Raw genomic sequence first — 7,758 nt, forward strand, 5'->3', positions numbered from 1 at the left:
ATATATATATATATAAAAGTTTTAATTCTGTGATCTTTATCTCAATTGGCGCTGTAGCTGAGAATTGCTCGTGTACAATGAACTGTACAATTCTGAAAAATGTTGTAAACAATAAATGGTGTGTTTATGAAGTATACACAAAACAGCAAAATATTTTTGGCTGAATCATAGGGGCTCAGGTAGAATTAAAATATTTGATAAACCCTTTAGAATGGGTTAAGTGCAGGGGGGGCTGGGCCGAGGGGCAATTGCCCCCCCCCCACCCCCCAGGCCGACCAAAATCTAATCTGAACGGCCGCTGGGTGCTGATGCTGCCGGCCGGCACTACATTAATACTTTTTTTATTTTTTATTTAATAAGGCAAGCATTGAAAGTTCCGCCCCCTAACACTCAGACTGCTGGAAAAGTAATCTAAATGGCCGCTGCGTGCTGATGCCGCCGGCTGGCGCTGCTATGATACTTTTTTTTATTTAATATGGCAAGCCGGATGCTTGCCATATTAAATAAATAAAAAAAGTGTTAAAGTAGCTCCGGCCGGCGGCATCAGCACGCAGCGGCCGTTTAGATTACATTTCCAGCAATCTGATGGCCGCATAGTGATGGGAGGAGCGTGAGGGGTGAAAGCTCCGCCCCCTCGCACTCAGACTGCTGCAGCACCGGATGTCAGGTCACTGACATCCTGTTAGCTACCGGAGGATGGCCGTGTATAAGGAGTTGAAATCACAATTATTGTGCAAACTACCAGCTCCAGGACCCTTAATACTCAAAAATACCCTAAAAAAACACCACCAGCACCATCCCTTCCTTCAGGATACCCATGCCCATGAAGTGGCCATGAAGAAGATCAGCATACAGGACCAAAACTGTATGAAATAACACCCACAAGCCCACTTTCCAGAGTCTCCAATACTGAATAATGCCAATAAATGTATACCACCCAGACCTCCCCTTCCTCCAGAACCTCCAATATTAACCCCATCAAACCATGTATTCTTCCCGCATCCCTGTTACAACTTTCCCGCATCCCACACGACACAACTTTCTACTCCTTTCTCCCACCAACTGACTGCTCTTACCAGTTACATAACAGGACATAAGGTAGACCATATATTAGCATTTAAGGTAGAACTTTGGAGTTTGGAAATTAACAACATTAACAGTTTCACAAATCAACATAACATAATATCACAGTGGGCAGGTTGGCAAATAAAAGGAAATGAAAACAAAAATTTCTCAGTCACAGCTTTTATTAAATATGACATTTTTTTACATGAATTAATAAAGAAATAAAAGTTTCTTACAAGAATATCGCCATCACTGTTTTGTTCCATGGAATAAAATGGCACTTTTTCATCCAAATAATGTTATTAGGGCCTTTTAACACTTGTGTTTTCTGGCATTTTAATACAAATAATGTGATAAAAAGAATGTTTTATAGTTATTTGTATGGCAAATAGTGTGACTCGGGTATGTATAAGGGGTGCATGTGGGTATAAGAGCGCGACAGCGAGAAACTATTTGGGGCTGGTCTTCAAATGTTTCCAGTACTGCTTTTCGTTCCCAGTCCGGCCCTGTCTGCATGCCTGGGGTTTTCGTTTTTTAACCCCTGCCTAACCCTAGCGAACAAATTTCCGCTAATTACCGTCACACTAACTAAAGCCAATATAACGTATCTAAAGCAAATGAATGAAAAAACGCAGCAGCGTGACGGAATACGCAGGCGCTCTATGTAAAAGTCATCACTGGAGTAACTTTTCTCTGCTTCATAGCCCCGCCTCTAACCACACCCTCTAGAACAAAGAAAGACCTCCCACTTACAATGTTGGGCCAGTATGGTTACCAGTAAGAGACTGGGAACGGAAAGCGAATGGGTTTTTATTTATTTAAATTATTTTTATTTGTTCTTTTTATTATTATGATTATTATTTTTTAATAGCATTATTGTCACAGAGAGCGCATTGCCACAATTGGATGTAGCCGACCAATGCTCTCTCTGTGACAAAAGCGCTATTAAAAAATAATAATAATAAAATAGCATGCGTAAGTGTGGAGCGCTGGCCAAGGGGCCTGCCCTGCAGACATTAAATGAGATGAAAGCACTTAATATTGGTGAGATGATCTGTCAGTGTTATGGAATCTCTTAATGTAGAGAGGCAGTCAACCTCTAACAGTTTAGAGCATTTTATGCATGTGTTGTGTTCTAGAAGTTGCTTCTTTGAGACCATTTTAAGCATTTATGTGCATGCAACACTCCTGTATTTTTGGATTTGTATTTGGTGGGTTAATTTAAGTCTCAAAAAAATAAGTGAGCCAGATAGAAGTTGAGAATACATTTTTTTCCTTTCCCTCTGTAGAACCGAGCCTAGCGACGTATTACCATTTCATTGGCGAGTTTTATAAACCAGGTGAGTGTTTGTGCTATTGTGACACATAGACAGGTTAATGGTATGATACAGGGAAATTACTTAACGCTTAACCCCTTCAGTCCAGGAGCTTTATTTTTTTTTATTTGCATATGTGGGTTTAATTAAGAATCCACTTTTCCATGTTTACCTATGCAAATTATACATTTTTTTTTTGAGTACAAATAAGGGTTTCATTGAAAACCATAGAAACATGCACAAAAATGAGTGATGGTATGGTAAAGAAAACAAAAAAAAATGGAATAAAGGACATAGCGCTCAGGAAATGCAGTATTAAAACTACTTGAATGTATATCTTGACGGCAGACCAAAAATAGAAACAGTTTCAGAGCAACCAAACAATTTTTTTTAGAAATTTTAGTTCTTGCACCTCTGTAACCCTTCACCGACAGTATCCCCTAATTAGACATATCCTGCATACACTTGTTTTTCTTCTAGAGGGCTTCTTTTTTAAAATAGTTAAGACTTAATGACGCGCCGTCATCTTGCGGGTGGCAATGTCTGGTGGGGTGTCCTGGGGTGGGTGTTCGGGGCATTTCAACAACACCATTGAAGTTTAGGAGACAATTATTGATTTCTTTCTAAGCTTTCTAAGGCCCTCCAATGGGTGTTAAGGGGTTAAGGTCCGTACAAGCGACTCTGTTGGTCGCCGGTAGGGGCCTCCTGTGGCATCAACCAATGAAGGGCAGCTACCTTTCATTGGTTCATGCCAGAGGAGCTCAGTGGGGGTGACTAATAGAGTCGCTCATAAGGACCTTTGATTCCTGGCGCTTAAACTTTACCTGGGGAGGTTCCAGGAGTTAAAGGTCCTGTACGCTTATAAGCCGCCATATTAGTTTATTTGGTATTCGGTTTGAACAACAAAAATGCACCACTCATGTTCTCCCGAATACCAATGCAGAAATCTAATTAGCATGAGTGTCTAAATACGTGTGCCAGTGTGTTTAAACAGCCTCGGTCCCAAAGGGTACAAAAAATAAAAAAAACAGCCTGGTCCTTAAGGGGCTAAACTTTTGGAGCCGGGAGACCAGACCAAGTTGCTCTGTGGTGTAACTTGTCCTACCCTTTGCCATGGAGAAAGAAATCCCTGTTCCTCCCAAGTCAAGTTCCTCAGAACGGTTGCTTTAGGTATACAGGGCAAAAAAAAAAATTGTGGAATACGAAGATTTCTTCTTTTCACAAAGACGGCACCCAAGTCTTAATGCTAACACACACACTCCCGCTTACACGCTAACACATATACACTTGCAAACACACATTCATGCTAACATGTACACATACACTTTCGCTCTAACATGCACACATACATACATAAATATGTACTCAATATAGATTACAGGGAGGAACAGTCGAGTATTCATATTGATTATCAGTGTTGTATACTTGATGTTGTGACACACATGGAACATTTCAATTTTCTTTTCAGAACATAAAGTCTCAAGACTTAAATATTTTATACTTTTTATTCTACATTAAATGATTACTTCTAACACAGATTTATATGCTGCAGCACCTTTATCACAAAGGTACTTGTGTGTTTTTTTTTTGTTTGCGCTATTAGCTGAACCACGTCCACGTTGATCTCTCACTGACACCGATGACATCCGTTGAGTTTCCTTTACAGGTTTTACTCTGATAAGCGCAAGGCGGGCACGTGGTTTTGGCAGCACTAGGGCAACATTTGGTAATCTGGAATAAATGATTAGTGGTTAGTAAATCGTAGGTGCAATGATGATGTCATTTGCAGTGATTATGCAGATATAAAAAAGCTGAGATACATATATTTGTTCAGGAGTCAGTGAAATAATGTCTGATAATTGGAATTGTAAAGGGTATTATGTTACATGTAAAGAACAGCACTTACAGTCTTGTTCGCTGATGGAATCGTAGCGTCTGATACAGTCTTCGGCTATTTCACTCAAGGAATCGTCGTAGGGCATAATACAGTCTTGGGCCATTTCCATGATGGAATAGTTGTAGCGCACGATACGCTCTCTGGCTCTTTCAATGATGTAATCAGTGAAGCGTCTGCTACAATCTCCGTCTCTCTCACCGATGGAATCGTTGTAGCGTCTGATATAGTCTCTGGCTCTTTCAAGGATGGAATCGTTGTAGCGTTTGATACAGTCCCTGGCTCTTTCAATGATGGAATCGTTGTAGTGTCTGATACAATCTTGGGCTCTTTCTCTGGTGGAATCATCGTAGCGTCTGATATGGTCTTGGGCTCTTTCACTGGTGGAATTGTTGTAGCCTCTGATACAGTCCTGGGCTCTTTCACTAGTGGAATTGTTGTAGCCTCTGATACGGTCTTGGGCCGTTTCACTGGTGGACTTGCTGTAGACTATGATACAGTCTTGGGCACTTTCACTGATGGAATCCTTTTGCATTGGGACCTTAGGCCGTTGAGATGGTAATTTTGGCTCAAAGGGCAAGTGGTGTGGGCATCTGCAAATTATATATGAAAATTTGGATTTGTGAAAGGGCAAGTGTTAGAAAAATGCTTATGTTATCTTAATTTTTTTCTTGACAAAGACATAAGAAAGCAGGGAATGTCTAGTCTATGATATATGCACACGTGTACTCTATGTTGTTCTATATATATGTGCAAAGGGTCAAGTCTAGGCCATTCTTAATTATGCAGCTTAAAGAGGTGTAACTTGCTTGAAAAAGTAACCAATCATAATGATGCATGCTATTAGAGGTTATATAAACCATGTAATTCAAACATGTAATCAGACAACGCTTCGACTTTTGTGTGTTGTGTGCCTTGTCTCGATTATGCGCATGATCTAAATAAAGGAAAACGCTTTCTGAGGAGAATTCGACCATTAATTCAACCAACAGCAAGATAATTGAGTGTGTATGTGACGGTTGTAACTGTGCACTAGGCTATTGCCTACCTGTTAAAAGAAAGCCAAAACAAATACCAGGGTATTACCCCATTTATAATAGTGATAATATGGCACACAGGGATGTCGGAAGAACACTAAGAAGCAGGGAAAGTTAAATAACTATAAAGTTTAGTCTTTTATGCTTCTTACTAAATTTACCTTTTGTTCTCCTCGTACAAGCTTGCACCCCCTCTGAAGACGGCTGCTCCAAAACAGCTTTTAGCGGGAGCAGAAGGCACCAGCGGACGTTCCGCACCACGTTGGATATGAGGTGGGATCAATGGGCTATAGTTATAGAAACAAATGAACATCAAAGCCAAAGAAAAATCAGGTAAAGCACTATTTTATGATCTTCATTTTAGTGAGTTGGGTGTTTTAAACAACATTGTGTCTGTTAAATAGTTAACTATATTTGATCAAAGTATTTACCTAGGAAATCGGGCACGAAGTTTATCCCACGGGATCGGTGTAACCAGCCTTCTTTTTACCTCTCCTTTGCCTTTTTTCCTGTTAAATATGCAATCGTAAAGTCTCCCTGGTCTTTTTGGGTCTCGATTACAAGTCAGGACACTAAATGAAAAAGAAAAAAAAGATTATTGTAAAGATGAAGCCTGCTATGAAATCTATATATGATCTATATAATCCGAACGTTTGAGGGCAATTTGACTTCAGAGAGAGAGAGAAACTGTTACTTAGCATAGAAGATTTAAGGCTCTCTTGGAGCAGAGGACACAGCGGGCATCCTGTTGGATAACAATAACTGATGTTTTTAAAAATTAAAAGCTGTACATTTTATAGGGCATGAAGGGGATCCTGTGATGATTGTTGGTGAACACTATTAGTGACTTAAAAGCATCTCATATTTCTATGCGCTGCACAGAAAGTGAGCGATGGACATTTACAGTGTAGGAGTCCATTGCTCTGGATCTAATGGCACTATATAAAACAATAAATAATAATTATAGTAATAGGCGTTAAGGTTCCCTTTTCCAAATATATCACCCCAACATGCTCCTCTCTTACCTGGCTGAAGGAGGTTGACTAGATGTTTCTTTAAGATGGTATTTTTTGTGGCGTTTAGCATATCTCCTTATGATGACATGAGGCTGATTTGGAATAAATCGCCTTATTATCCAATAAACTAACAGAAAAAAAATGAGTAAAGCATCCTCCATTTTCACATATGAGTAAACAACTCTCTCTCTCCTCTCGCAAAATATGAAACTCAGGCTCAGGTGTCTGTGTTTGACCAGACAGACCTCTGACATCACAGAGAATTCCGGAGAGCAATAACATTGTGACGTAATATGTGCAAGAGAAGCTAACTGCCGTATCTTTGAATATCAAAAAAAAAAAAAAAAAAAAAAGGAAACAACCAATATTCATGTACATAGAGACGGCGTGATTGGGTTTTGACAGCTTTGGGTGAAACCCGGAGAGTTCCCAGGTCTGCTGATCTGCGATAATATTATTATGTTTTAGATCCAAGCGATTTCCGCAGCACTTCTTACAGTCCGTACATTCAAAGAGTCTGACAGAAATAGAACTTGCAGACTGAGACTAATAAGATATTGTATTTTTCTTTGGGACAGCTCGGGCTTTCTTGTGAAATCACATTCATGTGTGGAACACATTGTTTAGGAATATCGTTTTAAAACGTGTGGAAGATGTTTTAGAAATGCATTTTTTTCACAGTTTTCCGTGCAATATGCAGAGCGGTCCTCATTAACCGCTCTGCATGCAGGACCAGACTGGCCCCCCGGGATACCAGTGATACCAGCGGGCGCAGACCAACATTCAAAACAGCCGGTGAGCGGCTGCAAGTGGGATTGAAAGCCGCTGCCGGCGCCTAATGTGGTTAAAGGGGCCGGCGTGCACGCACCGCGTCGCCCAATGGCCGTGCCTCAGCACTTTGTCCCACGTCTTAAAAGTTAACCATAACTGCCCCTAAACTAATTGCATGTACTCCAGATAAATGACCTAATAAATTGGTATGGTTGATGCGGTCTGTTAATTTAGGGGCATTTATTGTTTATGGGCTGTTAAGGGTTAATTTAGGGGCATTTATGGTTGATGGGGTGTTTAGGGTTAATTTAGGGGCAGTAATGGTTAATGGGGTATTTATGGTTAATTTAGGGGCAGTTATGGTTGATGGGGTCTTTAGGGTTAATTTTAGGGACAGTTATGGTGGATGGGGTGTTAAGGGTTAATTTAGGGGCAGTTATGGTTGATGGGGTGTTTAGGGTTAATTTAGGGGCAGTTATGATTAATGGGGTCTTTAGGGATAATTTTAGGGGCAGTTATGGTTGATGGGGTGTTAAGGGTTAATTTAATGCTGAGGACTGAGGGTTAATTTAATTAATTTAATAAAGTTAACTTAAGGTGCAGTTAGAGGTAAAGGAGCAGGGCCGGCCCGACCATGGAGCAGAGTGGGGTAATTGCTC

This window comes from Sceloporus occidentalis, unplaced genomic scaffold (assembly GCF_023333645.1).
Source record: "Sceloporus occidentalis isolate IW3139 unplaced genomic scaffold, rSceOcc1.0.p SCAF_72, whole genome shotgun sequence".
Lineage (NCBI taxonomy): Eukaryota > Metazoa > Chordata > Lepidosauria > Squamata > Phrynosomatidae > Sceloporus > Sceloporus occidentalis.